Source organism: Nipponia nippon, unplaced genomic scaffold (assembly GCF_047370975.1).
Source record: "Nipponia nippon isolate SJK-2023a ecotype South Korea unplaced genomic scaffold, ASM4737097v1 scaffold_3, whole genome shotgun sequence".
NCBI classification, from domain to species: Eukaryota; Metazoa; Chordata; class Aves; order Pelecaniformes; family Threskiornithidae; genus Nipponia; species Nipponia nippon.
In genome coordinates this window covers 42,552,754-42,577,432 of record NW_028262347.1, presented here as the reverse complement: position 1 = coordinate 42,577,432, position 24,679 = coordinate 42,552,754, and the positions used below count along the sequence as shown (strand labels likewise).

The 24,679-nt window shown below is 45.0% G+C and overlaps 1 long non-coding RNA gene across 1 annotated transcript in view; it reads left to right on the top strand.

The window, feature by feature from the left end:
• The window catches only part of LOC148054559 (uncharacterized), a 59,145-nt gene that overhangs the window by 19,864 nt on the left and 14,602 nt on the right, over nucleotides 1-24,679 (top strand). Inside the window, exon 2 of the long non-coding RNA XR_015706760.1 lies at nucleotides 4,377-4,567. This is a non-coding gene — a long non-coding RNA (uncharacterized LOC148054559). The remainder of the gene's footprint in view (nucleotides 1-4,376; nucleotides 4,568-24,679) is intronic.

The window sequence follows — 24,679 nt, the reverse complement described above, 5'->3', positions numbered from 1 at the left end:
GAAGCGCACTGCCCTGCATTGAGGACCGGTTGTGAGTTGCTGAGCGCTGCCCTGATTCTGCAGCAGGAACATGCGGGATTTCCCAGGTTTTGGCACTTTCCTCAGTGGAAGTGATAGAGCCTGCAGTGGAATGCTCATGTTCCCAAAACCCATGCTTTTGTGCTAGGTTCCAGGAGGCTCCAGACTTCAGCTCTGTCCAGGGAATTAATCCCAAAAGCACAGGACAGATTGCAACCCCTATTGTAAATTCCTCGGAATTTAAAAAAAAGTTCCTGATTTGGGGACTTGGTACTGTTATTCTTCATCTCAGCAAAAAAGTCATTTTTATGGGGAAATGTTGGAGTCAAATCCTCTCTATTTTTCACTAAATAAGCAATATTAAATAAGAGAGGGCATGTACCAGGTTGCAGCACAAGCAGGCTGTATAGCAGACGCATACACTTGTACGACAATGCTGTATCTCTCTCACATACACACACACACACATTCATTGACAGAGTCATTCCTAACCTATTACAGAATGTGTTTGTATGTCAGCTCTTGTATTTTTAGCATTTATGTTTGCAATACTGATTTTATGTCCTGCTGTGCAGAGTAGACATTATAAAAGCAGCAGCCTTTTGGGAGTGCAGAAGTATTTCCCTGTCTTCTTTCTCATATGATAGTCTGTTTTGAAAATAACAACAAACAGATATTTCTTACCTCTCAAACCCACTGTTTGGGTTTTACTGCAAATAGGTACCTTACAGGGAATAAAGCTGCGACTCTACATACTCCTCCAGACTGCAATTATTTCTTTATAATTAAAAAATCACTCCCTTGCTGTTTCTCTCCTTCAGGATAATTATTTAATGTAAATGAGTCCTTCTTGCACAGACACTGCCTCTCTTTCTCAGGCTTTTCATCTTTGCCAGGGCTGATTAAAAAGCCTGTCTATGACTGAGAGCTCGGCTCATGTTTGGGAATAAAACTGAAATCTAATGTTGCAATTGCAGCGGCATAAAAGACTTCTTTGTGCTCCTCTGTACATGTTTGAATGCCCAAACCTGGCTGCCCTGGAGGCTCACCCCCTCGCGGGTCAGGAGGCCAGGACGTGCCCCTCTTCTGCGGAGGACACACGCTGCCACTGCCCGGCACAAGCCCTACCCCGAAACACTGGGAGGAAAACCCAGTCCAGCCTGGAGCATCCGCCTGGGCAGCCAACACGTCTCTTATCTACTTTTCCCACTTGAACAACGAGCTGGAGGAGCTGTTACCTGCTTAATTGTAAGGTTTGGTTTATTTGTTTTCCTTCTCTTGATAGCAGATTGGTGTTACAAGGTAAACCAGAGAGCTAGCCCCAGGCAGCATTCGGTAGACACAGCTTACAGTTTAAGGACATTTAAAACACAGGCTGTGTGGCAGTGGTAGTTAAATAGCAGAGCATCCCCATAGCCTCACGTGTGTTGGATAATAACAGGTACAAGCACGGTTTCACAAAACCCATCCATATCCTCTCACCACGTTCCCTCCTGCGTGTTACCCCTACTCCCATGGGACCTCTGGGTTGCCCATCTTGTAGACAAGGAGATTTCTGATTCCCACCCTCCTTCCACAGGTCCATTAAGGTTCCTGCAGATTACACCAGTATCGCCAGGAGCTTGTGACAGCTGATTCCCTGGCCTGCCTCCGTCTCCGTTTTGAACCTCTCCATGTGGGACTGTGCCCATGGGGACTCAGATCCTCATGACCATGGGTGAGGAAGAGACATATGGGAGGGTGAAGGAATGAGGGTTCCTCTGAACCAAGATCTCCCAGATTTGGAGGCTAACCCTCGATGCCATTGTACTTCAGGTAGCTCATCACAGGGTAGTCAGATGTCAAATGAGTGTATCAATAAAGAGCTTTGTCCTGCTTTCACAGGGAGAGAGCCCTGATGATGCCAGTAGAAGGCTGGACCTTAGTGATGTTGTGAGACTCAGAGTGACAGAAAGGCAGAGGCAGAGAGAGGTAAAGGGACTTTGCCCTTGACGCAACTGGAGTCAAGCCTAGGTTCATATTTTGGGATGTTTTGTTTAAAGCGGGATTGTAGTGTTAATAGATGACTTGTTTCATTCACCCTGATGTCCTTATCATGTACCAAGTTTCCTGTGGACACTGTGAATGGTTGTCTGTATAGACACATGTAACAGCATACATCAGTCTCATGTGGGAAAGTAGCCCTGTAAAAAAGAGGGACAAAAGAACACTATTTCCATTTCTTGATGCTCAGACAACAGTTACTATGTAGTGACTTCCACGATTAGCTTTCGCAGTAAAAAAAAAAAAAAAGAATATAATTCCTTTTTTTCCAGATTTCCTTGTCGCAAAACCTTCTCACTAGGAAATGGAGAGATTTTAACTGTCCTGTGCTGGAGGACAGTCTTGGAAAGATGCTGTAACCAGAGATCTCTTCTGTGAACAAAGGAATGCATTTGGGGAACGTGAACTGTCCTTATGTCAGGACACTTTTACCACGGAGATGAAATTTCTGGAATTATTGAATTCATTATGGGGCATACGTTTGTAATTCAGTAAGCATTTGAACAAAAATTAATTATGCAGGGATCATTTGTAGCCCAGTTAGTCTTTGGAAGTCTCTCACATTTTATGTAGCCTGTACTCAGGATAAGCTCTAATTCAAGTAAATGAAGATGAAACTACCATAATTACTTCAAATTGTGCCACAGATATTAACTAATTAGTTGGTATGATGGTTCAAATTCCAAGGCCTTTGAAGACAATGGAGTTTGGAAGGGGCTTTAGCAAAATTTAGCCATGTGTTAAGTGCACAAAGAATAAAGCTCACTCATTGTAATTTTGCTAGGAACATTTTCTCAAATAATTGGGGTTTAGGCAGACAAACGAACAGGAACCACCTCAGTACCACTGTAGGATCATCAGCTGGGAAAAGTAATCTTCAAAGACCTTGCTAAAATGTTAATTGATCTTAGAGGTGCCTAAAATTGCAAGGTCCTCAATGGAGTGCCTGCATGGATGTGTGCCAGCAGTGGCATGTCCCTAGCCGGCTGGACCCAAGCCAGCCGTACTAGTATGGTCCTGTGCTGGAGCCACCGAGGCTTCTCATGTCCTTGTGTAACAACAGTTGACATTGGTCCCTGGAGGGAATGGGGCAAAGAGCTGCCCATCACTGGGCCATGGTCTTGCTGGGGAGCCTAGTCTGTACTGTCCTGAGATGGCTTTACCAATGTTCATCCTAGGGACTTCTCCACCTATGTATTCATTAAAGATCCTGCTTGCTGATTGATGTTGCCTGGTCAAATGGACATCTTCCAATTATGGAATATATTGGTCTTTCTGTAAAACTTACTGTGCCCATTTAAATTGTTAATGTTTCTCTTTATCCCTGGACTTCTCAGCTGTGTTCTACTTCATCAGTGAGTGTGCGTGACATGCAGTTGACTGCTGAATGGCAAGGTCTAGGCTGCATAATACAAACATTGGTGGTGACCTATTTGAGATCTGCTTTTTATAAATATTCTTTAAGAGTTTTGCAAAACATGAATGGCTAGTGAACATTCTTGTCAGAAAGCAAATTCAGCAAATGTTTGGGGAAGAGAAGACAAAGAAGACAACAGCAAAAATTATTTCAGCTGCTAGCCTGAGTGAAACATTTTGTGTTTTAAAACATTTTGTGTTTTAATTATCCGGTGGCTTTTAATCTCTTTTCAGGAGATGACTAGAATTGTAGGCACACCAGCAGATGGGGATTAGCTAATTCTGTACGCAGAAGACAGTGTCACCTTCTTGCAGCTTAGGCTGTCATGCTGTGAACAGTCAGGGTCCAATTTCTCAAGCTGGTAGACAAGTCAATATGCACATATGCTGTTGAGTGAGTCTCCAAAGCACCTTGGTAGGCTCACTGTCTAAATCCTCTTGGATTCAGTAGGAGAAAAATCATATGTTTATAAAAGGACTTGCGTATCTGTGACTGTCTTCACAAGGGGACTGTCTTCTTTATGGTCTATACACAGTGGTTTTCACTTTACATACTCAAGTTATTTTCTTGCTTAGTTTCTGCCTTGCCTCATCACCTTCCCAGCCTCGTCTGCCCAGTGCTCTTGCTTCACAGGAAGGGATGGGAGGGAGTGTTTTCTTCAGGGTCTCTCTGTGAGTATTCTAGCTCCAAGGCCAAAAGCTAGGGGTTACCACATCTTTTGACATTGCTTTCTGAGGCAGCATTTTTTTATTAGCTGTTTGATCATACATTTAATTTCATTAGATATTCTTTTATTAACAGACAAAATATGCTGTAGAAACTCTGTGTCAGAAACATTGCTGAAAAACTGCTAATTTTATTAAGTTATCCTCCCCTTTGTCTTTCGAACATCCTTTAGATCACCCTGGGTTCAACAAGACTGCTAATGTGCGCCCTGTTTTCAAAGAAAATGGAGACGCGGCCCTCCATGCCCCATGGGACAACATGTTCATCCTCAGGAGCGGGTTGTTGCTGTGACTTAGTGGCTCATGGGGTGCTACACCTGAGAAAGCAGCACGAGACGTCCCTTGCCTTTTAGCATCTTCTCAGGTAACTACACGGTGTCTGCTTAGGATCTCATTTTGAGGTGCTAAAACCTTCTCCTAGGTTATGTGTGAGCATTTGCTCTTAGCCTTAGTCTGTGGACTCCCCCTGTAGAGCTGGGCATTTCCTTGCTAGGCACCAGAATACAACATTAAGATCTTTGAGAGTCTGTCAGGAGTCTTACTAACAATGAAACTTCATGGAAAATCCCACAAGGCTTTCCCATAGCTTTAAGTTCTTTATTACCTAGCTATAGCTACTCCTCAGGTACGATGACAGCTTCATGTATGTTCTCCAAGCTCAGTGACACAAGTGCTTAATACAATGCACCTTCCTAAGTCTTAAGAAGACTTAAAGTATATCATGATGATTTTTTTCTGTGGAGGATGGCACTTGGCAAACAGGATAGCTGGTGTATATATGCATATATAGGGTGTGCTTTGGCAGTCCTCCTCATCCATGATCTTTCCTTAATGCTTGGAAATAAGATATTTACACATTTTTTTAAATTTCTGGCTCATATTAGTTAGAAATAAATATGAAAACAAATATATGCACTCTTTACTGTGATTTCTTAAAGCTCTGCTCTTGTCTTTTCATTGCAATAACTTTTTCTGTTTGGTTGATTGTTTCTATAAAAATAGATCTGAAGCACAAGTGATCAAATGAAAGCTGTTGGATATGAGCCGGTTTGATTAATTAGTTAGCCATTTCCTAGCAGTGTTTTTAATCTAACAAACACTAGTCAGTCAGTGGCAGAACAGATTGTGGTGTAACTTAATACCTGTAATTATACTCTGCATAGATCGTGTTTCTTCAAACAAGCTCCTATTCAAAAATGAAGGCATGTCATAATTGATCAGGTTTTAATCCTTCTCACTGTGGCCTCATAAATAGACTGTTAGTATACATTTATACAACATCTGAGAATGTTTCACAAAATCAATTTTAATATTAATTATTTAGGTGGCTCACTAGAAAGAAATCTTCAGGGGGAGATGAGCAATATTAATGCAGTCATCAGTTCTGATCGATTCCTTCTCGGCTGACAAAAATAAGCTTTAATTGCTAGTAGCCCCAGGCAAAGTCAGGACACCGCAAGTGTTCCCAAAACAGTTAATTTGAGCTGAGTACTCAGTGATGGATGCTTAGCAGAGGTACCAATGTGGGCTCATTTTGTGCTGGTGTAGCTAGAGAGAGTGAAAAGGAAATTTTTTATGGATGTTATTGTACCTCCTGAAGAAGTGGCAGCTCTACTGGGTTCAAATGATTTTTCACTTACACACCCTCTTCCACTTCCCTCACAAAACCTGAACTGTGTAAAGGCTTTCATAACAGTATGTGCCTCTACTGCCTTCTAGTTCTCCGTTGCTACCCAGTGCAACCCCTGTGCAGAGACGAGACCTTGAGGTCTTGCAGTTCTGCATCCTTCCTGAACCCCGTGCTGGCAGCTCAAATAATGAGGAAGCTATAAAAATTTCTCCATTCAGTCTTGCCATCCTAAAGGCTCCCTTCAGACAAACTGCAGAGAATTATATAGGTGAGCAAGTTATCTTTATGAAGCCTGGGTGATGGGAAGGAGGAGCATGCTACCTTTTTCTCTGGGGCAAGGTTAGCATTTACAGTGGAGGATGCCATTTACTCATGAAGAAAGCGCAGAACAGATCAACCTTTAATAAAGACTGATGTGTAGGAGGGAGCTCTCGGCAGGGCAGATCTAGCTGAAAATAGGTTTGTGTCACCCCCAGCTAGCTTCAGGTGCAAAAAGCCAGTCTCCTGTTTTTCTGCAGGTACTGTGTGTTGAAGAGGGACCCTCCCCAGCTGGACCCCAGCCTATGCAAGGGATGCACCTTTCTGGGCTTTGGATCTCGCTCCACAATGCCAAATTCAGACTTTCCCCTGCTTTCTCACCTTTGATTTCATAGCCCTATAAACAGGATTCCCCCAAGTACATTACCTATCAAGAAAGGAAACATCCCCTCATTCAGGTGTTGTCTCTACTGCAAAGTTCATGATGCCTCTCCCAGTCTTGATGAGGATTTACCAGGGGAAGGAGATGAGTGAGCTAAAAAAAATTACAGCTGTCCCTCCCCACTCCTGTTAGCAACCCCAGTGCTAACTGGCATCCCCATCTTTGCTGGTGAGTGGTAGTCACCTGGCTGTGCACCCCAAGAACAGAAGCATCTGCTTCTGTTCCAGGCAACAGGCTCTGCTGCACAGGAGAAATTTATGTGCATATAAATGAAATGATGCACTTAAAAATCTGCCAAAATAAGTGGATTGTTTTTTCTTAAAAAAAATACATTGTAGATCAAAGCTTAATTAATTTGGGAAATCCTGTGGCTTGCATATGTAGATGCATTTAGATGATCATATTATTCCCTTCTGGCCATATAATATATGAGTGAGGTTTTCTGCAATACACTACCCTTTCTTGATTAAGTAGCTTTTTCAGAAAAGTCCTATTATTTTTTCATGTAAATACAACCGGAGGAAGATGACTTTTGATTTATACACAAATCAATACGCCCTTCTGATTGAACTCTGCGCTGCGCTACTGTAATTATATTCATGGATTTTGTGTAGGTGTAAGACAGGAAGCAATTATCAGCCGCAGCCATGAACGAATATAAAAGAAATCTCACTTTGGAACCATAACATTAATGACATTCTCTATCTAACGTCAGCCCCTTTCACATGACTTCTGCTAACTGCACTGTTGTTTAGCTGAGGAAAAAGTAATAGCAGATAGCTGTGATTAAATAACATCTGCATGAATTTAGGGTGCTGCAGTGTTTGGAGCTTTGTCTTAGTGAAAAAACCAATGTTTTTAATTTGTACCAAAACAGGTGATGGGTTTTAGTTCAAGTATTTTCTTTTCTATTTACCTGACAGTTAATCATGGCTGTAATTCATTCCTTAGTGATTCTCTGCAGTGGCAGGTGTCACAGGAGCATTTAAGAAAAGTGTCATCAAGGCAGTTTCACTGGGAAACGGCATGGTAAAATAAATGCATAAATAGTCTGCTTAAGGATGGTCTGAATCATTTTAACGACCAACACTCGGTCACCAGTGGGCTCTGGTGGGGTATCTTTGTAATACAGGCATTGTTACTGTAAAAAAGGCTGTCACCTAAACACTAATATGTGATGTCTGACATTGAAATGCATCAGAGTCACCAGGAGGCAATTGCGTGTGCCCAGCTGAAGTCTTAACTTTGTCCCCAGGGTGTATCCACCAACAAGCGCTATCCCTACCTCCACTTAGTTGCAGCTGTTCACCTAACAAGGACTAGCAAAGACCAGCTTGAGGACTAGGAAAGATGGTGTTAAATGCTGAAAGGACGAAGAGCCACCAGGGGAGATTTGGGGGAGCATCATTCCCTTTCAGCTCCTAATTGGAAAACAGGAGAGAAAACTGGGTTAGGCAGGTGGATGGCATCAGCCCTCAAGCTGCAGAAGGTTTGTACGTGCTTCAGGGACTTTTCTGTAGTGGCAAAGTCAGAGTCCCGATGTTGCAGAGACAACGGCTCACCTATTACTACTGACTGGAGTCCTGATGTAAATCAGGCCAGCTGGTCACAGCCCCAGACCTGTGCCAGGCCAGGGGATAAAATACCTTAGGCATCAGTGAGAGATCCCATTGGGTTTAGGGGCTCTCACAGTTCATTGAACTGATTTGCCCCTTCTCTTGTTTTGTAAGGTGCTTTTACAGTGAAATTTTATCACAGACTTTGTATCACATCACACTTATTATATCATGGACTGAAGAGCTTCTATTTATGGCAGTCCGCTGCTTCCACCTCTTAGAGGGCCACTTCCAACTAGCTTTAAAGCTGATGTGCCTGAAGTGGGATTTTTTTCTTAATGATAGTAATTAACCTCTGAATTGCCAACTTCACCCTCGCTTATTCCTTTCTGCCAATGCATTTTTGTGTGTGTACAGAAATGCCTATCTGTAGAAAATGGGGACCTGCTAATCCATGTATTTGCACTTAACTGCATAGCTCATTTAGGGCATAAGGCTACGTGTATGCTTGCCCTAAGGACGCATTAACTTTTTTTCCCACTTGAGCTGAGATTTTTGCATTATAATCCCAATTCCACATTTAGGTGTCAAAACAGATTGTCAAAATCTTTATTATAATCTTTATTACAATAATAACTATAATGCTCACAGATTTCACTAAAAGAACACTGTTGAAAAGCTGATAATTTACTTTAGGACTTAAATAAAGGCTCAGAAGGTTAACTTCTCCCCCTTTTATAAAGTTATAGCTGGGAAGGGAGGGCTGATCTCCGTAGCAGGTACTTTAATGTCTTCTGCAGAGATCCTATATACGTCTCCATGACTAAGGGACAGTTCTAACTTACCCTAAAGTCAATGAGTGGCAGCCTGAGCCTCGGAGGTCACCAGTACTGTGGCTGCTCACTGGAGTGCCCCATCGTACGAGCATGTTCAGCTCAGATGTGTGCATGTGTGTGTGCCGCCATTGCTGTTAAATTTTACAAAACACAAAACATGGAGCATATGCTGAGGATGTGGCTTGATGCTGGCAGAGGGGACTACAGCTGATACCTGAGCTAACATAAAGCTCCTTCAAACAAAGTTAACAAGCTGCATTGTTTTGAGGACAGACAAATGAAAATGGTGAGTTTATGTTGACTTGGTGCTTGGCATCCTGCAACCGGACTGGGAATGCTGTCACTGTGCCATGAAGCTGATCAGAGTGACTGTGATCTACAGCTTTCCTAAGCCCCAGAAGAGCCGAGCTGGCTTTGGGGACATCGAGCCATGGGCCAGTGATGAGGAGGAACCCCTTGGTCTTCTGGGCTGATTGGCTCTGCCAAGATAAATAAAATGCTGCTGAATCCAGATCAGTCAGGCTGTCACCATAATAAAACACTTTAGGTCTGTGCTGCTTTCACTTGGTTTGAGTGCAGCAGAGGCCATGGCTGGGAACTGCTGTGAGCAGATGCTGAGGGACGTTTTGCATCGCTGTGGATTCCAAAATAACCAGCAGCTTTTTTTTTTTTTTACTACAGAGCAAGCAGCAACATTAAAGAAATAAATAAACACACAAGAAGATAGGATGCCATTCTGTGAGAGCTAATCCCCCCTCGGCCCCTCCTTCGGCTAGTTGGGCTGTTTGCCTTTTTATATTTTGGATTTACGCTGCTGGTGGGAATGTACATTCCTCATGATTTCAAACAGCTGGATTCTGTATTTGAGAGCTCGGGCTCCCAAAGTTCAATCCCAATTTATGCAAAATTTACATAAACATGAACACAAAGAAATAAATATGAAGATTTTGAAGCACACCCCACCACTTCCCATCCCTTCTCATTGGAGGGGGTTGCGCTGCTCTCAGGTTTCTGGGTATCTCCAGATTAACTACTGAAAGGCCAGAAAGGCTTGAATGCTGCAGTGTTTGATTTCTGGGAAGGATCCCAACAGCTGGACTCTTCTCTGCGGGATACCGTGCCTGGCTTTGGAAAGAGCTGCTGGCATTAGGATCCAAAGGGGGCTGGGCAGGAGTGTGTGGGTGTGAGATGCACATGCACAAACACAGAGGGATATATCAGCTCCTGAGTGTACAACCTGGTAAGCGGGGGTTTGCTGGTGGGGTTTTTCCTCCTATCTTTTGGGAAGGGGGAGGGAGAAGGACATATTTCTCCCCCTCACCCTTAGTTGTTGCATTTCGTCATTCCCTGCAATCTCGAGCTTCCTGTATTTGGGTAAATAATGTTATCATCTGTTTCCAGAAATGGTTTGGGACAAATTCTTCTTGGAAGTCCTTCCCACGCAGTTATATTTCAGTGTCCTTTATTTCCCAGGCAGGCAGCGAGACCTCATGGTTAGGCTATATCAGTTTCCCCTCCCCACCCATCAGCTGCCTACTGCATTGAGATAGGACCACCTAATGTGATGTGTTGTAACTGCAGAATAATTGTCAGCAGTGTTTTCCTTGCCACAGTTAGGAGGACATGGGTTTTCACTGACAAAGCAGGCTTTGAAAATGGAAAATAACAGCTAAAATAAAGATTTCTGAACTAACAGCAGCAAAAGCAGAGCTTTATTAGCATAAAATCCCTCAGAATCTGTTTGTAAGTTGTCTCTCTGAGATGTATGGACAGCCACTCACATGCCAAGAGCCTGACAATTTTGCATGCCACTGCATGAGAAACCATAACTCACTCAAGCTGTTTTGCTGCAAGGAGAGGCTGCTGTCTCCGGAGGGCAAGCCTCCTCCCATCCATCTAAACACAAGTGCCGTGCAAAGGGCTGGCTTGCTGTCTGGAAAGCCCGGCTGACCAGAGGAAGAGCCTAAACCCCAGCCTGAAGGGCATAAGCATAGTAAGGAGGATCGCCGTGAGTCGAGCAGATGATTCACCTGGCCTCGACCTGCAGTCACTGCCCTGGGGAGCGAGGCTGACTGCCTCCCTCGGGCAGACCCTGGCATGAGGGCTGGAGTCACTTCACCCACTCTTGCCATATGAAAGATAGGCCTTGGCTCTGGCCAGGGCGAGCACGAAACCAGCTCATGGCAGAGGCCAAAGAGCAGCTTCTCCTCACGGTGGTTAGCAACGGGCCACCAGCCCATTCACACCTCTCCCACCCCAGCCGTACCGCTCCCTGCTCTCCAGCTGCTGGGCTCTGGCCCAGCCTCACAGGCATCATTTTCACCTCTTCACACTCACCAGCTCCTCTCCAGGCAGCTGATCATAACAGTGCCTAGGAGGCTGTTTTTGCTGTTCCAGTAGTAGTAATTTTTCCTTGAGGAGTTGTTAAATGAGTCACTGGAGGGAAAGCGAGTGTGCTGCTGCGTGCCTGAGCCAGATGTGTCAGGTTCCTTCAAACCGGGGACTGCGAGCAGTTATCTTGCGAGGCGAAACGCAAGTCGTACCGCTCCAGTGTTCCCCCGTTCGTTCAAAGCAGAAAAGCTCTGTAATGCGAGTGTGAGGTGCTTAAATATTTTAGCTTAATTAGTTTAGCTAGGCTGTGGGGGAGGTCCAAGAACAAGTAAAGAGCTAAAAATATTTTTCTCCAATTTTCTCTCCTGGATGTTGCCTTCTTATCCTACCCTCAAGAAGGAGACATGCTAAAGGCCTCGGGTTCATGATGATGAGTAACAGACATGGGCCATGGGTGAGCAGAGCTCCCTGGTTGAGGGTGCAGGGCAGGGCCATGAGATTGCTTGCTTCGCACTCATCCTCCTTTGGGAGTCATGAAGAGTTGTGTATGGAGAGCTGGCCTTGGCTGTTTTGGCTGCAGGTGTCCATGGAAGCTCCTGTTAACAGTGAACTCTATAATATGTCCTTAAGGACCATAATAATCATAATTAACAAGATTACAGGTGATCTTAGGCTCTGTGCCTGGACAAATTGCAAGTACCTTGGGCATAGCTAAAATACTTAGACTGCATGAGCCCAGCACACCTTAGAAGGTCAGAGCCTGGGGCAACACAGCAGAGAAACAAAGGAGCGCCTTCAAGAGAGGAACAATATTACTGAAAAATAATTTTTTTTTGTTAGTTTTTGCTAAAAAATAAACTAAAAGGGCCGTGGAGAAATCAGTAAGCTGATGCTGTGAGTGTGGTTTAGGAAGGGCCCTCGAGCTTGTTTTGTGGCAGGGTGTTTTACCATGGAAAGGAACGGCTTCTCTGCTGTACAGGGGCATGTTTCTTAGCCAGCAAGTCAGAAGAGAAGGCGGAAGGCTTAGAGAAGGGTCACCTCGAGTCTCTGCTTTTGATGAGCTTCATTCCTTAGCCGGCCAGGTTTCAGATCTCCAATAAAAGCATCCCGCTGGTCTCATCTGGATGGCAGACTCAGGTTCTGCAGCTATGCCTTCCCAAGGTGTTTCAGCTGCAAGCTGTGCAAGATGGGTGGGAATAAGTATGAAAACAAGTAACTTGTTCTTATTTTCTCTTTTTCCTGCCTGTGTCCAATTTTGATGGGATGGCAGTGCTTAGAGAAAACAGCTCTGAGGGATGGTAAGCTTCAGAATAGGGCATAAAAAACAGCTGATATTTTAAGACAGATGATTAAAATAGACATCTGCAGGGCTTGAAGACTACAGCTGCTTAATGCAGCTTTGAGAGTTGAATCAGCAGATTCAGGTACAGACGCTGTTCTAATGCATTTCAACTCTCCATGTTATTTTGATGCACACATGGTAATGTACACTGCAATAGTGTACCGAGGCTCACATAAATTATACTGTTGATCACAGGATACCTGGTGCTTCTTTCAGATATAGAGTGTGGGGTCAGGAGTCTGGTGTCGTGTGCCAGGGGTCTGTCATGCTTTATTTTCACATGTCAGAGGAGCTAAAGACATGCAGTGCATCCCAGAGCACCCTTTCTCTGCCCCCTCCAGCCCCCTGCAAAGGAGATACCTAGCCTGCCGGGGTGGAAGAATTTGAATCCTACTAAACTATATTCTTCAACAGTGGAGGAATGCAAAGATTTGAAACCAGATGGGAAATGTTAAGGGGCAGAAGCATATGAGGGAGTCGTGTTAGCCAGAAGGACTCCTTTCATATTTGGAGATTTTTGCACCACGAAAGAAGAGCAGACTCCTCAGCAGTGTTCAGGACTAACTTCAGCATCCACAAATGCATCCAGAGAGTGCTAGATCCCATGGATTGTCTCACGTCTCTTGACAGAAGAGAGGATAATTATTTCTTATTCCTTCAAAGAGCTGCAGAGGATTTGTACTGGGGGTTCCCTGGGAGCACTCGTGTTGGGATGCGGCATTATACTGCGAGAAGTGCTGTGCCCCCAGCCCTTTGAAACCAGCTCTTTGTTCTGCCCTGGCTGGTTGCGGTGGCAGGTGAAAGGGGAACTTAATACACTGTAATGTGAATTCCTAACTCTCTGCTTTGCATCCTTATCAAAGTCAGCAAGAAGACTGCCTCCCCAGTCTGTCATCTGGGAGGAAGTCTCTCCATCGAGAGCCTCGTGCTTTGACCCGCATTGTGAAAAGGCAAATTATGTTCCCATAAAGACCCATCTTGATAAGCTGGCTCAAAGAAACCATGTGTGTGCTTTGTAAACCATGCTGATTAGCTTTCCTGTTAAAGTGGAGCTTAGTCCCTGGGGTTGGTCCTCTCTAAAATAGGTGGTTATTCAATACACTGGAAAGTGATTGTGCCATAATTAAAGTAATTTCAGGGTGTACAGTTACTGACCTCTACCTGGACACTTGAGGGTGGAACTGCCTGCCTGCGGGCTGGCTGAATAATTGGAGCTGCCTCTCCATGCTGGAGCATGCAACCCTGTCTGCTGTCCAAGGCAGCAAGAGTTTGTGCTGTCTCACCACATTATGTCTGTGCTGGGCAAACCTTCCTAACTGGATCCTGCCAAGCAGGACTGTTTCTGCATCGTCCCCTACCCCTTTTGCTTCAGCTAGCTCCAGAGGTTGGCTAAACAGCAATGTATTCCTTTAATAAAGAAAGAAAGGTGGTGCAAGCTGCTGTTGGTGAAAGCGTAGCGGCTCCAGGATCATTCACCAAGCAGCTAGAGATGGCTACACCTCCTACGGACACAGCTGAACCAATTTTTAACCATCCACCATGGGTGCTGCTCACAGCGTGGCCACAGCAGCAGGGATTGGGAAGCCTTCCTGGGAGAGGGGAGAAAAAGCCATGCAACTGTGGCCACAGGGAAGTCCCTGGGCTAGGTAGTCTGAAGCTAAGCCCAGTGTGCCTGTTGTCAAAAGGTGCCTTTTGTCTCCTCAAGGGCACCATGGTTCCCTGCCAACATTTTGGGTTGTATTCTGGCCTCTCTTTAATCTTCAGGCCTGCTAAAGATTTGTGTGAATTGGGAGTTTCCTTCTGAAAAAGTCTGGACTTTGCAACCAGGCTGTTTGGCATCGACAGCCATATTTACTCTGGTTTGGAGAACTCTGCACTGATGGGTGACTGCTCTCGTGGTTTGCTGACTCCCTCGGATATAAATGCTTTGGGCAGGGGCACTGGCCCCTTGCGGGTAGGGGAACGACGGGAGGGCAGAAGCACGTGCTGGGGGTGCAGCAGAAGGAGCAGCGGCGGGCAGGCAGCCCGGGGGCCTGGGCTCAGCAGAAGCACTTGCCTGGGCGCAAGGCATTCTCTCCCCGAGAGATGTGTCCCTACAGACACTTTCCATGCATGACCTGGCTTTCCCTGCCATGTGCTAGAGGCAAACTTGTCCAATCTATCTGTCGCCTTTTGAAGGTTAGCATTTGATATTCTGTCTTGGGCATTCGTTTTTCACTGCCTTATTTTTGAACTCTTTCTGTTTTCTCTTTAGAAACAGGTTTTCTGTTAGAGCTTCAACTACAAGGGCTTCAAGGCACTGTTGAACTTTGCTGTAACAAATTCCCTCTTTTCTCCCCACCCCTTTTTTACTTAGTATCGCTTGCCTTTAACCCAGTGAGTATTAGCTAGGAATCGTAATATAATTGTGTCTATTTCTGTAAACAATTTTGAAAAAAAGGGAATGGTATCCAGTGTTGCAGTTTTATAGGAACATGGATTTCTAAATATTTACTAAATTAGCAAACTAGCCAAAAAAGAAAAAAGTCCCCCAAAGAGACAGACTGGCAGTGATATCAGCTAATGCTAAGTGTTTTGCTGGAGCAAATGCACTCACATGTCCTTGGGGATAATGAGTATCTGCAACAGGATCTGACAAATGCAACGCTGACATCAGAGGTACCCCAGCGTATATCACTTACTGTCAAAAACACCAACTCAGGGACAGAGCTAGGATCACGCTCCTACAGAAATGCCTGGTAAGTCCTTGTTGCAGAGTCACTGTAGAGCACTCTACAAATGTTGACTGAAGTTAATTCGTACCGCCGAAAAGCATTGCTTGATTCAGCCTGCTTTGCAGAGGGTTGGCTGGTAGCTGCTTGGCGTTGTTGAGCCAGGAAGGCAAAGGAAGCCACAGGGTAGCGTGGGAGCTCTCCCAGCCCTGGCTGATAGTGCCCTGCAGTAACCATCAGGTCAGGGTTTCCTTTCTCTGAAATCCTTAAGTTTTCCTAGCTTATTACCTTATACACATGAGATTTTGTGTAAAATTGAAAAGGGACTGAGCTCGCAATAACTGAAATCAAGGCAGCAAAAGAAAAGCCCAGGAGAAGTGAAAAATGGAATAATAAGTCAAGCCTGGAACTAAAGTCAGTTTTATAGAGGTCTAAAGGAAGACACAATTACATGATTTGACCAAGGTGGTGCAATTAATCAGCAGCACGGATGGAAACTCCAGTGAAAAGCTAATGCCACCCACACACAGCCTACAGACTCCCTCCCTTCCCTGAGATTCCCCAAAGGGAAAGTCCAGTCTGCCCTCATCCCAGGGTTGTACAGTAGAAGATGAGGCCAGGGGCCATGGCTCATAGTGGGAATTAGCTGCTTCTGGATGTTTCTTGGTTTCCGTTGTACTGTTGTGTTGTGGCAGGGGAGGAAGGAGGTCACTCCTTCCTTCTGGCTGATTCAGAAGAGTCCTGATCTTGGGGCTTATTGCTTGAGGAAGAAACAATTCAGTGGGAACTTTTGGACCCTGAAGTGAACTCTGTCTGCCCGCTCCCAGCAGTGGGTGATGATATCTGTTTCTTAATAACAGTATTACATGGCATTGCAATGTACCGGGAAAAATCTGACTATGATCTGCCACTTACAGAGCATCCAACATTAGCAGTCATTCTGCCCCCATTGCCTCTATTTAGTTGCAGTTATTTCTATTAAAAAATTAAAAATCCAGGAACAAAATTCTGCTTTGCAAAAGTCCAAAGAGCTGTAGGAGTAACAGTCATGTTTCCCAAAACTCTGTGGCCATCTGGGGGGAAACTGGTTCATGTCAGGATCTTGCAACAGATTGAACTGTGAAATTTTGCTGAGTGACTCTACCTTGGATGCTTGAATCCATCTTGTACCCTGGCTCCTGCCCCTCTCTGGTGCTAGGCTGCCTGGGGGTTACAAGACTTGGTTGCTTGGCTTCATGGGTAAGGGCTGATGGCTTTGTAGATTGCTTGGACAGTGACCTTGGTGAAGTGTTGTTTTAGTAGCAAAGCTGGAGGGATGTGTTCACAGCACAGTTGTTAGCAACACAACCCAATCAAGGTCTGCAATGACCATCTGTACAGGGAGGAGATATTTAATTTCCTCACTCACCATCTTTTTCCACTTCATCAGGTGTCTGTGGTTTTGACCACAATTATGCTTGGAAAATGTAGGAAAATATGGCTATGTGGTTCATCTGGATTAATATAGTCCCTTGAGAAATCACCACTGAAAAGGCAGCCACAGTGATAGTGGCTGCCTTCTCAGTGCAGGCTAGGTTAGTCAGTCCTCACTCACCCCCAGCACATCCTAAACCCACAGAGACAACCCCTGCATCTGTTTCTGAGACTCATTTTGCTTCCGAACAGTCACAGTGAAGTTAATCCTGAAATTATGTTCCTAAACACTTTTGGTATTCCCCTCTTGGCTTTATTACTTCTTTCTTTTCCAGGAGTTGGGTTTAATCAGTGGCCTAAAATAAACTGTACCTACGGTATTATCTCACTTCCTAATCGCCAGTAACTGGCACCACAACATCCTGACAGACAGACTCTCCTGCTGGGGACAGCCCCTGCTGCAGCACGGGCTGCATCACAGCCCTTTTCTTCAGAGACAAAATGCGAGGCTGCCAGCAGAACCCAATGTTAAAGCAGAACTGCCAAAAGATAGGGTGCTATGGGGAGGAAAATGAAATATTGCTTGCCTCTGCCTTTGCGCAGCTGCTGTTTTCTAGGATGTGTTGACTTAGGAAAGTCTTTCTTTGTGTAGTCCTCTTTCAGATGTTGCTTAAGTGCAAATATGGGCTGTTAGTTCAAATTTAGTAACAATCAGGATTGATGGAAAATCTCATACTAGGATGCGACAAAGAAATTCAATTACATACATACACTTGATTTCTATGCTAATAAGACTTACAGTAGTGCTAAAGAAACTGCATTCTTGACTACAGTGGCAGCTGGGTTTTGTCACTGAATACTGTGTTGGCAGCATACTAATGACTCATTTCTGACTGCCGACAGCTTCTCGAGTGACTTTGTACAGTGATTTAAAGCCTGGTGCCAAGCCTGCAGGAGTCATTGCGCCAGACCTGGGACCTGTTTGAAGTCAGTGGGAATTATGCTGGGGAGCGCGACAGGGCCAGGCTTGGGGCTAATAAGCACTGCAATCAACTTTAGCGAGGCTGGGATCAGGCAGATAACTTGAATTTGCTTTCTCACCTGAGAAACAGGTGATACAAATAGGCTGCATTCTTGTTTGCAGCTGGGTTGAAAATGGTGTGCTTTTTTTTTTTTTTTTGTGAAGGCAGGAAAGGGGAAAGTGAGGGAGGTTATTGTATTTAAGTACAAACAGTGAAATACAGCTGCAATTCTCAGAAAACCTCTTTTTCTCCCAAGAAGATGTGAAGATGGTGACATGGGCACCCATAGAGTCTTCCCCATCCTGGACTTGCCATTTTATCCAGTGTATGAGGGGTGTGCAAGCGTGGTAAGGTAGAGGTGAGATGGTAACAGTCTCTTAAATATTACCTTACTTGTGTTCACAAGGAGTCAGTATACATACAGGGGTTAATGGGAAGGCATGTCAGCACCTGCTGCTTGGTTGGATTTTCCCTCCTGGCCCCTTCCCAGGGCAGAAATCTGGCAATGTCTCCGTCCTCTCAGTACTCACAGTTCATAACTGCACCTTCTTGTTCTCTAAAGGACAAAATGGAGCCCTGATATGAGTAGATACAACTCCCTGGAAGCCAGCTTACACCTCAAAGGGACCCAAACATGAGATTGGAGCAAGATGTTCCAGTCAAATGTGAGTGTGCTTTTTATTTAAAGGGTAATTAATACACCAACCTAACCCTGCGTCCAGCTGCCTTGGTGGTACGAAGCAGCGATAACAACAAAACGAGGCCAGCACCACCTGCAATTCTGAGAGTAGCGTGTAGTTTGAAGGAGAGATGTCTTTCTATATTCTTTTTCTTGGTATATCCCTTATGCATCTCTTTTAAGGGGGAGAAAAATACAGGCGTAAATGCCTGTGATGCAGTGGGCAGCTCAAGTTCTCTTGCGCTGTCAAAAGGGATTGGATTTTGGGTCCCAAAAGTTTAGAGTTTGGTAATAATGGGATTTTTGGTGGTGGTGGTGGTTTTTTTGTACCATAATGGATATTAATTCTCTTTCTTGAGTACTGTAGAAAAAACTCCAAAGCATATTTATTTACTACAGGTGTATATACTGAGAAGTAATTTATTCAAGACCTGGTGTCAGATAATTTATTTTTTTTTCATGGTACATTGGAGTCTTACTGCTAATTATTGCATCTGCTTCTCACCTGGTGTAAATACAGCAGCCTGGTGACTCCTAGAGCTGAACTGATGCAAATTAGTGGGCACCTTGGCCCACTGGAGTCTGTTCCTGAGATATGCACTGTCTCTTTAGCATGGTTTGTATTGCATTAGTTAGCTAGTTGTACTGGGGCTGGATCTCACCTGTATCTTGCATGGCATGCATTGATGCAGAAGATAAATGCATGGAGGCACACAGTATTTGCAAGGTGCCTATGAAATAACTCATCTCTCTGGAAGGCTCTCACCCTGGCAGTGCATCCCCCTGCTGCTTCAGTCTGCTAATGTATCCCCCTGCATGCTGGTGAAGACAGATGCCTGGCTCTCAGGGGGTGCAGGTGGGGACGTGAATGAGCCCTGGTCTCCGGTGGTATCTGAGAATATCCTCACTCCACGCAGAAGTGAAGGCCTCTGGTGTAGAGCGATGTCGGGGGGACCAGTCGGCGCAGATCAAAGCTGTGCCGGGGAGCGCCGGCTGCCATCTGCTTCCACCGGGGCTGCAGCATCAGCTGCCCAGCAGACAGCGTCGGCACTCATGTTCAAGGCAAACACAGGCTTTTGTTTCCAAAAGCAAATAACCTTATCTTGGGGAAACTCTGTTTCGCACAGTTATTTGAATCAAACAGGAAGTCTACGGTTTTTTACTTCGGTGTTAAAATGAGCATTTTGGCTGTTTTTCCAGGTGCTCAATGCATTAGTGAAATCTAGAAGCTTAGTATTTTTTTAAAAAAGAAATTTTCCACTAGATTCATGCTGTTCCATTATATTTACATATTTGTAATTATGTGTACTTATATTGCTCTCTCTCTCTCTATACACATATAATTATATTGGTGTATAGATATATATAGACACACACTTCTACTTATTCATACTTGTAGACAGTCCTGCAGTATTTACTCCCTTATATTAAAGCTAGTCACATAGGAAATCCATAGGCACAGAACACCTCTGCAGGTTCATAACTCATGCTGATAGAGGAAAAAAAGGGGAAGGAAGAAGGCAAAAGGAAGAAAAAAACCCCAGAAATTTCTGCATGAAATTTGTTGCCTTCAACAAAAGGTGCCAGAGCTGCGAGGGTGACTCAGAGGAGAGCCACAGAAGACAAAGCTTTGGCTCAGAGTGGATAACCAAGCTGAGACAGGTGGGAGCGGACTGGAAATGTCTGAAGGCAAGATGAGTGCAGTGCTATGGCAAGAACTGGCTTCCCTGGAGCCATCAGGGGCCATTGGGGTCCTTCCTCACGAGGGCCTGGGGAATCAGGAAATAAATCTTACATGTTGGAGAGGGGGAATTTCCTAAAGAATGGTTTTCCTCCTACTCACTCCTGCAGAAAGGTGGCTTTGCACCTTCCCCAGCTTGGGCTGTGGGCTAAAAGCTACCGCTGACGCCACAGAAGACAGAATTAGGTATGACAGAGGTGTCAATGGTTTGTATAGCTTGAAAAGTCCAGTGCGAAGTTTCAAGGAGTAAAACTAAACACGGAAAATAAGAGCAGAAGCTTCATGGGCTTTTAAAATCCTTGCAGTTTTCCAGTGGACCTTTTTGCATTTTGTCTTCATTAGGTTTTAAAGCTAATTTTCCATTAACCTGAGTCAAAATTGTTGTAGGATAACTACAGGCTCAGAAAGTCAATTCTGCTAGTCCATGTTTGTGGTATTCTTATATCTCAGCAGATTACAAATATGCCTTCTTTTCTGGTGTTTCTCTGCAGAAAGCTTTGGGAGTGATTACAATCCAACAGCAATTGCTCTTCCTTCTCCAACACATATGGAGATCAGTCATGCCCTCTAAGCACCTGTATTCCACAAAAACAACAGTAAAATCACGGCTTCTCAATCTGAACATTAGTATTGTAGGGCAGGGTTGGTAACGTATTTGCTCAATGCTTCTGTTACGAACCTCTGTTGTAAACTGCTGATGGCTGTGCCAGATATACCCATCAGACATGAAATTTTTCATGTTGAGTGTCTGTCTGAAGCTGTTTTTTCATTTTTAAATTGCTGCCAAAGTAGTTCCACTGTTTTCAAGAATGGTGCCAGAGAGGAATATATTATTTTGCCTGTGTTAAAATATTCTGGCAGAATTGTATACTTGTGCAGGTAAGGCACATGGAGACCTACCATCAGCCTCACCAACCAGGGATCCACACCGGTGTCTCGCACTTCAGGGTCCTTTTACTGCTGGCAAACACTGGAGGAACCCAGATATGTGCCAGCACAAAGCGTCTCGCCATGGTTCTGTGTACGAGTGGGAGGATGTCAAACACTGCTGCCAGCTCTCCTGTCAGCTCATGTGGCAGAGATCCCTTCACTTGAGCTCTCGACTTCCCCCTGGAAGGTGTCCCTGGAACCATGCACAGCACAATTTGTGGCCTGGGGGGGCTGAATTCCTGTTTTTTGACCCCAGAAAATGACAAGCAGTTGCATTTTAAGAGTGCCAGGTTTGCAAAGCCTGGGTAGCCTTGCTGCAACCCCCTGGGACACTCTGATAGAGCCTTTAATTATATGGTCACGCAGTGTTTTCCCCCCACAGGACTCCTGTGTCTTTCAGGGCTCAGGATGGCTGGTGCTTTTCTAATGAGCAGCTGTTCAATATTTGGTTTTCTCCTCCTTTCCCAGCGTGTGGTTCTAGGGATATTATTCAAGCCCTGCTATGAATACAGAATTATTCATTTCTTTGTAAGCTTTTCTTTTTGCAGTGCTCCTTGCTTAATACCTCTGTGTTTCACAAATGTAATTTTGCAAGACTCAGGTGAAGGGGGGAGAGGGGAAACAAAGAGTAAGGCAAAAAAAGCCATTCCACTAATGTGAGGGGACTTGATTTCAGATACGTACCTTGCAAAATAAATATACAAATAAATATAAACATTTAGCTATTATCTGATTGTAAGTCTGTGGGGGACTGCATGCACCCGGGTGCACGTGCTGGCAGCAGGGGGGCTGCATGTAACCCTGGCGCTGACGGGAGAGCAGGGCTGTGCAGCCCCTGCCCTTCCCGTCAGATGGGGCGCCTGTTGCTCTGTGAGGTGATGACGGGTGGTTTCCGACTCCATTTACCTGCTCTCTCCCCCCTCATAAACCTGGCACATTTTAGCCAATTCCAGATCTTCACAAGGGTGAGAAGGAAGGTGGTGACAACAGTAATACATTCAGTAATTTATGGCTGCTCTTGCAGTGCATGCTAATGAAGTCAATGGTATTTGAAGTTGTGTGCTGGGAACACTTGGATTAGGCTGTTCAAAACAGGCCATTTAACCTAATCTACTCATTGTCATCGAGCTTTAAAATTAACAAGTTCTCGCAGTTCACAAAACTGAATTGGAAGTGGTTTAATTTTGTTTTGGGTGAGGTCCAAGAACTGTTTGAAGGGTGGAGTTGCAGAGAGCAATACTGACTGACTCCAGGTGACTGCTGTGCAAATTAAGCTCCTGAAGGCAGATCAGGTCACCAGCAGTAGCTGGCAATCACTTAATATGATTAGGACTTAGGTCTGGTTTTCAGAGTTTCTTCCAACAAAGCAAACACATGTTGATTCAAGCAAGTTTGCAGTATGAGGCTGCAGACGCTCACAGGTCCTCATGCATTCGCTCACTTGGTCTTCACAGATAAGATTTGCCTACAGGAATTCCAGTCCCTGAAACCACAGGGGGAAGTCTAGAGCAAGAAAGACTTACCCCTGGTGAAGAAGAATCAGGTTAGGGAACGTTTAAACCAACTGGACACATAGAAATCTATGGGACCTGACAGATGCAGCTGTAAGTGCAGAGAGAGCTGCCAATGTCATTGTGAGGCCACTCTCAATCATTGAAGGGTCACAGCAATTAGGGGAGGTTACTGAAGACTGGAAGAAAGCAAATGTCCTGCCTTCTTCAAGAAGGGCAAGAAGGAAGATGCAGGGAATTACAGGCCAGTCAGCCTTGCCTTGATCTCTGGGAAAGTGATGGAGCAAATCCTTCTGGGAATCATTTCCAAATGTATGGAGGACAAGAAGGTGACTGGGAGTAGTGAGCATGGATTTATGAAGGGAAAATCATGCCTGATCATCCCGGTAGCATTCTACAGTGAATTGACTGGCTCGGTGGATGAGCAGAGAGAAGTATGTTGTTTGTCTTGACTTTAGCAAGGCTTTCAACACTGTCTCTCATAATATCCTCACAGACAAAATGATGAAGTACAAGCTACATAAAAGGACAGTGATGAGGGGATGGGACTAGACAGTCTCCAGAGGCCAGTTCCAGCCTCAACTATTCCGTGGTTCTGAAACAGGTGCAGGCTTTGGTCACACACCTTAATGTAAGTGATTATATTCGGTTTTCAACAGGCACATTTTAAAATTTAAAATACCTTTCTGAGTGCTTCCAGGGTAGTTAGATGAGTTGCCTCAAGTGCCACTAAATTTTGCTTTGAGAAGAGACTTTTGCCCTTGATTGAAATGATGATAAAACCTTAAGCGAAAGATGAGGGTGGATAACACCATCAGTCATTGGCAGAGCAGCCTTCTCCCACGTCCAAGCCTAGCAGCTGCCGTTCAGGGTGCAGCACTCTGGGCTGTTATCCCCTCTGAAAACCCAGGATGGTGTCTGCATGAGAGCACCCTCCAGCCAGCTCCCATAGGAATGGGTACAGCACAAAGCTGCTCATAGCCCGTGCTTCTCGATGAATGCCAGCTGACAGGCTGCTTGCAAGCTGGGAACTGGGTCAACCCTGGTCTCTCTTCATGTGCGCTCTAGTACTCCAGGTGAGTTCAAGAGAGATGGAGGTGTTTGCCTGGCTCGGGGGAAGCTGAGGGGTTTCCTGCTCCTGGCAGGGGGAGAAAGCCATCAGTGCACATCTACCCACGACATGGGCTGCAGCTGCTGGGAAGCCACTTGCTCGAGGGATCTTCCCCTGGGACTGAATTTTACTGACTATCCATAAAGCGTAGACAAGCAAGGTGAGATTAGAAAATTGCTGAAGAGGAATGGAAACCCCAGCTGGAGCTGAAAGGCAAAGGTCTGACCGGATATCTGCACCCCAGCGGCGGGCTGTTGGCTTTTCTCCCCAGCTGTGATAGAAAGAGAGATGTGAGCAGGAACTTCACGGGATGATGGTTACTATGGCTACCCCCTCACCGTCCATCCAGGCATCCATCTGCTTGGCTCACAGGGCTGGAAAAGATACACTGCTGCTTTTGAAAGCTGATGGTAATCTATCCTCGCCGGCTGGACAGGGATGATATCCTCCTCTGAGATCAATTTTGCCCAGCGTTTTTTAAGCTATGAAAACCGTTCTAACAGCAAAGTCATGTTGACAAAGAGGGTGTTGTTTCCTTTCAATAGTTGTCTTATTGTTACCAAAGAAGGGGTACAATGATAATGGAGAGGTACCAGTAGGTCCCCAGCACACTGACACACCCACTATCTTCAGTGGGAATTTAACCCTTCAGATATACTTGGGAGATTGCGTACTCCTGCCAGCATGCTGTGGTGCTGGGTTAACACATTCACAGAGAACGGGGAATGGAAGTTGGAAATGCAGAATCTACTGTCTGCAGTTGTTTGTTCATGAGCCTTTTGGATGTGCACATACAGAAACTGTGGGATAAGCATATAGGTACTGGGTTTCTTCCTGCTGTAAAGTACTTGCTGCTCTGCATAGTTTTGCCAGCAAGTGGGACCCGTGGGAAAAAGTGCCACATATTGTGAATGACGGTATCAAGCACTGATCTTGCAGTAGATTTTTTAGAAGAGCTGAGCC